The sequence below is a fragment of the Gigantopelta aegis genome, chromosome 9, assembly GCF_016097555.1.
Source record: "Gigantopelta aegis isolate Gae_Host chromosome 9, Gae_host_genome, whole genome shotgun sequence".
NCBI classification, from domain to species: domain Eukaryota; kingdom Metazoa; phylum Mollusca; class Gastropoda; order Neomphalida; family Peltospiridae; genus Gigantopelta; species Gigantopelta aegis.
In genome coordinates, this window is record NC_054707.1 from 10,089,600 (window position 1) to 10,096,932 (window position 7,333).

Sequence of the window (7,333 nt, forward strand, 5' to 3'; positions counted from 1 at the left end):
TTAAAATTAGCTCTACTGGGTATACCAGTAGATCTAACAGCATTGCGTGGACTCCCATGTTCAGGTGACATTTCATCTATAAATAATAATTAAAATATCGACCAATTACACTTCGCCTTTTATAGCGTTATTCGGGAGCATACAAATTCTAAAAATATCGGGCGAGACTATTTATGCAATAGGCGAACTTGTTGGTATATTACAACATTGAAAAAATAGGGGGAAAAGTGCAGCAATAAACTCTGGATTGTATACTAGTATAAACAGATTTTATGACTATACCATCACGGGGTTTTTGTTTTCGTCTTGAAACGAATTTTATATAAAATTTTATATTGCAATTAGTTTCTGGTATACTTCGTAATTCACCCGAATCATTTCGTATACCCTCGGCATAATCCCGAATGTTTTCAAATTCTTTTCAAATCACTGGCATGATTTTGCAAGTATGGTTTTGATTGGTCGAATAAAAGGTCAACTGGACATGTAATAGTAGAGCTAATTTTAATTAGATTGAGTATAACCTGTAGACAGATTTTGCAACACGGTGATAAAATGCATAACGTTTTTTCAAGCTTTAGCCGCATGCTTCATTGTTTGAACAAATGTTGCAGCTTATCGGCATTTATAACCAACCAGACACATTAGCTGGGTCATGTGGCCATAGCTATGCATCACATGATATAAAAATGGCAGTCACCGTATAAAATGAAGAAAAACACACATTATCACGCCAAGAAGTACTGAAACTTATTGATCTTGATGAACAAAGCCTTGTCTTTACAATGAACAAAGAGAGAAGAAACACAGCTGGTACAGCCAGCATTGTCAAGGAGATGAAGTTAGAAATGTCTATTAAAATTGCGTTGCGAAATCTGATGCAGTGCCTTATTACCTATTCTACAACATTTCCGCACAGCATTCTAAGACAGATATTTTACTTCTGGACCAATTTGATTAAATTCCAGTGACATTTCTTTTTTAAAGATCACTGAACGAAAATTCACAGAACTATCAGGGAAGAGGTCTGTCGCAGGAATTTGTTAATTTGAATTTGACTTGACTGTTTGATGAAATTGTTTTACTGTCTACTGTAAACTTACTCAGTGGCGGATCCAGAAAATCCATTTAGGGGGAGGCAATGACATGATGCAGAATGCCAATGGAATTTTTGGGGGGATGGTAGAAAAAAAAGAAAATTAATATATAATAAAATTATAACTGTCGCAAAAAATTTGGGGCGGGGGGGGGGGGGGGGGCGGGCCTCCCCTAGATCCGCCTCTGTTACTTGTCGTTTTCATCTCCTTTTCTCGAAAAACGTCAACAATCTACCGTTTGATTGACGGAAGTTGACACATTATAATATTAAGCACACTCTGAAACCATTTTCTTTTTTCTTTTTTGTGTGTTTCAAGTATTCTATAAAGTTCCTTTCAGACGTTTATTTCATTCAGTTGGGGTTTTTTTTAATCCTAAGCAACAGTCAAAACATTTGATCTAATATTCCTCAGATTCTGAGGTTGTGACAACATCACTGAATTACTACCTAAGATATCACACAGTTGAGCAAGACAAAGTTGTTATGACGTGTGACCAAGTCATTTATGAAATAGTATTATCACTTCGGAATACCTGTCCTGAATAGTTATACTATTTTACCTTCAAATACAATTTTCAGTGTGCAATAGGAGTCTTCATATTATTAAGTGACATAGAATATATTCTTTCTCATGCACAGGTTTGCCTTTCAGGAACTTCCAAAAATAATATTTCTGGGAAAACTATTACTTAATACTGAAGGCGCAGAGTGTAGTGTGCACTGCAATATTTAGAGCTGTTCTGATTATAATGCTAGAAACTTAAGATCTGGATCTTGATGACCCCTTTATTAATATTACTGATATTTTGGTGAGGAAGAGCAAAGGGTGTTCCAAGTAGATTACATTTCTTCGTTTGTTCCAAGTGTATGACCACTCCATCAAATATATATGTTGTAAGAACCATATAGCAGACTTCTTGGTTAAGATGCACACACATGGTTACCAATCTGATGGTGCTTATCTTCTTTGAGAAAGTAGATATCTGGCAATATCATGTGATTTAAAAAAAAACACCCAGAAAACATGTTAACACACTTAGTTGCGGCTGGACAGTTATTATGTGATGGAATTTGAAGTTGATTTGGCATTGCATGTTACCAGATGCCAGGCTCCAAAGAACTGTGGTTTTAATCATTTGATAAATTGCATGCCTATTCAAAGTATTGTTGCTTATACCCCATGGATACACCTATTTTTGCATTGAAAATACAACGTAGCAAGTGTTAAGTGAGTTATGGTTTATCCTTAAAAGACATATAGATATTTACCAGTAGGCTACAACTCTTAACATCCATGGATACATTTATGTATGGCTGCAGGTGTGAAATAAATAGGTTAAGTGTCCAGCAACACATTGGTGATCATCATATCTTGAACACATTTTCGATTCATTATTACCTGCCATAAAGCGACATCTATCAAAGTGATCTTGACCTAAAATGGGGTGTACCCACACATCATGTATGTATCGATATCACTACAGTTTGGATCATAAGGGCTCCTCGAGTGATGCCTCAGATTTCAATCCTCACTAGTTGTAAACCATATAATCTCTGCCACTGTGTCTTTAAAAGCGACCATGCAACCCTGGCTTGGTATCTAACCCCTCCCCCAGCATGTTCACTCTTCAGTACCTCACTCGACAAACTATGATCGACACACGGTTGGAGGGTATTTGCTCCTATAGTAAATTTGCAAAAACAGACATACTTATTAAAACTATATTTTCTAAAGGCAATAGATGAAAATGCTTTCAGTCATGTAAGACTAATGTGACATGTTGTTCCATGCACAGCACAATAAGAGAATCATAAGCGTACAAGACGGGGAGATCAGAGATTCAACTCCCCCAGTGCTGGAGAAATGCTTCACATTCGGGCAAAATGAGCCGACCCGAAAACCTTCCATCATTCTTATCAAAACGTTAGTTCTAAGCCATGTAAAAATATGAAGTGAAACCCTATATACATAGCTGTTTAGTAGTCATGCACATATGGATAAACGTTGTCCAGATTCGAGCATTTCGTTTAATTCGGGTAAATTCACAAATAACTTAACCCATAGAATATTCAAACAACGATACGAACACCAGAAATGAAAAACACAAACATATTACCAAAATATGTAAGTTAAATAATTAATAAATAAGTGTATATAATAACAATAACATCTGATGCATAACTATTATTTCAAGCAATATAACAGAAGTATTTATACAACTGCATCATTTTCATATAAATTGTTTTCAGAAATGTATTATTTGTCCCACTCTTGATTACATTCATGACATATGTTCTTAAACAAATGTCACATTTAAGTCTTGACAAATACACAACAATAAAAGACTAGATTTCCTTGGAACCTTATATTTATTCTCTGTCGCTCATACATATGGTGCGGGACGTAGCCCAGTGGTAAAGCGTTCGCTTGATGCGCAGTCGGTCCAGGATCGATCCCCGTCGGTGGACCCATTGGGATATTTCTCGTTCCAGCCAGTGCTCCACAACTGCTGTAACAGGCCGTGGTATGTACTATCCTGTCTGTGGGATGGTGCATATAAACGATCCATTGATGCTAATCGATAAGAGTAGCCCATGAAGTGGCGACAGCGAGTTTCCTCTTTCAATATCTGTGTGGTCCTTAACCATATGTCTGACGCCATATAACCGTAAATAAAATATGTTGAGTGCGTCGTTAAATAAAACATTTCCTTCCTTCCTCATCCAGAAATACAACTCAATGCACGTTAAAGGCAAAGCAATTAAATTTTAAATTTTAATTTAATAAACTTCAAATTGTTTAAAAACATTTAGATGAACAAAGATGTAACTATAAATTAAGTTTCATTGATATAGGACTTGTAACGTGCTAAAAATGGCCATAAATTCGAAAACTCGATGTCACGGGGATCGTATAATACCCGTAACTGAATGAAACACGATTATCAAAATATCTCTCCCAACTGTATATCTATTACGAAGATGGCTACCGAAATGGCTGCCTTAACAAATAAATGATCACAAAACATGTTTTGCACCATCTAAACACTCCTTTCGAATCCAGCTGCAAATTTTGAAAATCACTAATCTATTTTAAAATATCTACTAATACAATTACATGTACCAAGTAGTTCATAATGGCGACAATGGTGTGATAAATGGGCATAGTTAAGCAAATAACAAGTGACTGACGTTTAGCTTTTATCATTTTGTCGACCAAGACAATTTGTGTCAGAAACTGTAATTCACCGTAATATGGTACTTATTAGTACATGTATATGGTTCGGCTACAAATAGACCTGGTATTTATATATTTACAGGATATAAGTAACAACGAAAGTACAAATTTGCTTTGTTTTAAAAATAAACCACGCAATGATCAATAGTCGTAAAAATAATAGATTTTTAATATAATATACTAGTATTCAGCCTCTTCAGGAACGGTTTACTTGACTTCCACAAATAACTAATCCATGTGGAATGAAGCCAGCGCCCTCTGAAATCATACCACGGATTCATGTAAATATTTAACCAATATTCGCCGATTGGGTATTGTGGGTTAAAGGCCAAATTATAACTGTGGGCATTGTTAGACCACTGGTTCGTTTATTTTCAAAATCAAATACGTTTTGTTAGGCTACAACAACTTTGTTGTTGATATTTGAATATATAGGTATATTAGGAGATATTATCGGTAGCCTATAACTGGATACATATTCTAATATTATTTCTAAAATGGTTTCGAAATATTTGTAAGAAGGTTGTCCTTCAAATAAGATCTTGATGGGGTATTTTTTTCGCAAATTGTATCTTGTAAATATTAAATCGGACAAAACATACCATAAAAGAAAGGATAACTCCTCATAAAAGAAAGAAGGAAGGAAATGTTTTATTTAAAGACGCACTCAACACATTTTATTTTCGGTTATATGGCGTCAGACATATGGTTAAGGACCACGCAGATATTGAGAGGGTAACCCGCTGTCGCCACTTAATGATCTACTCGTTTCGATTAGCAGCAAGGAATATTTTATATGCACCATCCCACAGACAGGATAGGACATACCACGGCCTTTGTTTCACCAGTTGTGGAGCACTGGTTGGAACGAGAAATAGCCATATGGGTCCACCGACGGGAATCGATCCTAGACCTCATAAAATAATGACAGGGCAATAGTATTACAAAGGTGCCAAGATTGCAGGATGAAAACCTAGTCCATTGTTTAGATTGTTTGTTTAAATGTAGGGTATTTCGGAGGTCGATACTGATTTCAACTTATTTTCGTGCTTATATCCAGTTAAGGTTCAATCACGCTGTCTTAGACACACCTCAGCTATCTGGGCTGTCTGTTCGGGACAGTGGGTTAGTTGTTAGTTGGTTAGTGGTCAGTGAGAGAGAAGAGAGTGTAGTTGTCTTACACCTACCCTTTGAGGCATTAAAACTCGCTCTGGGTGGGAGCCGGTACCAGGCTGCGAACCCTGTACCTACCAGCCTTATGTCCGACAGTTTAACCACGACACCACCGAGGCCGGTCTCGATACGGATTAAGCAACCTCGTCAGCTAACACTCGTTACCATAAGTCGTTTTGCAAAATTAAATCTAAAATAGTTCATGTTAATAAAACTTTAACAAATGTTGGGGTTTTTTTCTTCTGATTTATGTTTATCGTTATGAATTCACAATTCAGTTATATTAGTCCGTGGGCTGAAGGGGCCCATTTTGCAACCCCCCCCCCCCCCCCCCCGAATTGACTAAACTATGTTTTTCTAACAGTTTCGGACCTATATTTTAGGATTATGAATGTTAACATTGGATAAATAGGGACGCACTATGGTTTTGGAGGGGTTAAAGTGAACCATGACGCAAGATTTTTGGAATTAGAATTATGGGGTAGGGATAACAAAAATGGACATAACTTAGGTTTAAATTGACAGAGAATACTCTGTGACCACTCAAATATTGGTATTGGTGGTCTCTGTTTGTTGGTATGTATATTATAATTATTGTGTCACTATGTAGGTCACTAAAGGTCAAAAGGTCACAGATTTCAGGCAATGCTTAAAATCTGACATATAAGCATTTATTTAATTAGTACTCTCTTAATATTCAATTATTTTGGTGTTAACAACATGAACACTGTAGGGGACACATCTTGCCACAAATCCGAAGTGTTAGTGTTCATTTATTTTGCAAAGTAGTGTTTGCGTGACAAATGGAAAAAGGTCGTATTTTTAACGTTAACAAAAATGTAGCTTTAGCTAAGGGGAAATAAAAATGGTCATATCTCTAAACCAGATCAGTGTTTACTAGCAAGCTGACAGTCCACACACTGATATTGGTGAGAGGTACACGCACACCAGTGATATATTCAATTGGGGTCAATAAGCAGGTCATCAAAGGTCATAAGGTCACGGATTTCAGACGACGCTTAAAATCTGACATATAAGCATTTATTTGATTAGTATTCTCTTAATTTTTTTAATTTTTTTTTTTGTGTTAACAACTTGAAAACTGTAGGGGACATATCTTGTAACAAATCCGAAGTGTTAGTGTTCATTTATTTTGCAAAGTAGTGTTTGCGTGACAAATGGAAAAAGGTAATATTTTAACGTTAACAAAAATGTAGCTGTAGCTAAGGGGAAATAAGAATGGTCATATCACTAAACCAGATCAGTGTATACTACCAAGCTGACATTCCACATATTGATATTAGTGAGAGGTACACTTACACCAGTGTAATATCCAATTGGGGTCAATAAGTAGGTCATTAGAGGTCAAAAGGTCACGGATTTCAGGCGACGCTCAAAATCATACACCTAATCAAGTATTTGATTTGTATGCTAACAACTTAAAAACTGTAAGATAGATACCTTACAGCACGTGCAAGACATCAGTGTTCATTAATGTTTTTAAAGTTGGTTTGCATGACATTAGCAAAAAAATAAATACTGTCATGCTTTGAGAGAACTATGAATGGATGTAACAATAAACCATATCAGTATATACTAGAAAATGAACATTCCAATTTTTTATATTGGTGTTAACCAGAGAGAGAGAGAGAGAGAGAGAGAGAGAGAGAGAGAGAGAGAGAGAGAGAGAGAGAGAGAGAGACACGCACAGAGAGAGAGAGAGAGAGAGAGAGAGAGAGAGAGAGAGAGAGAGAGAGAGAGAGAGAGAGAGAGAGAGAGAGAGAGAGAGAGAGGTGGGGTGGGGAGCAATAGAGTACAGTCAT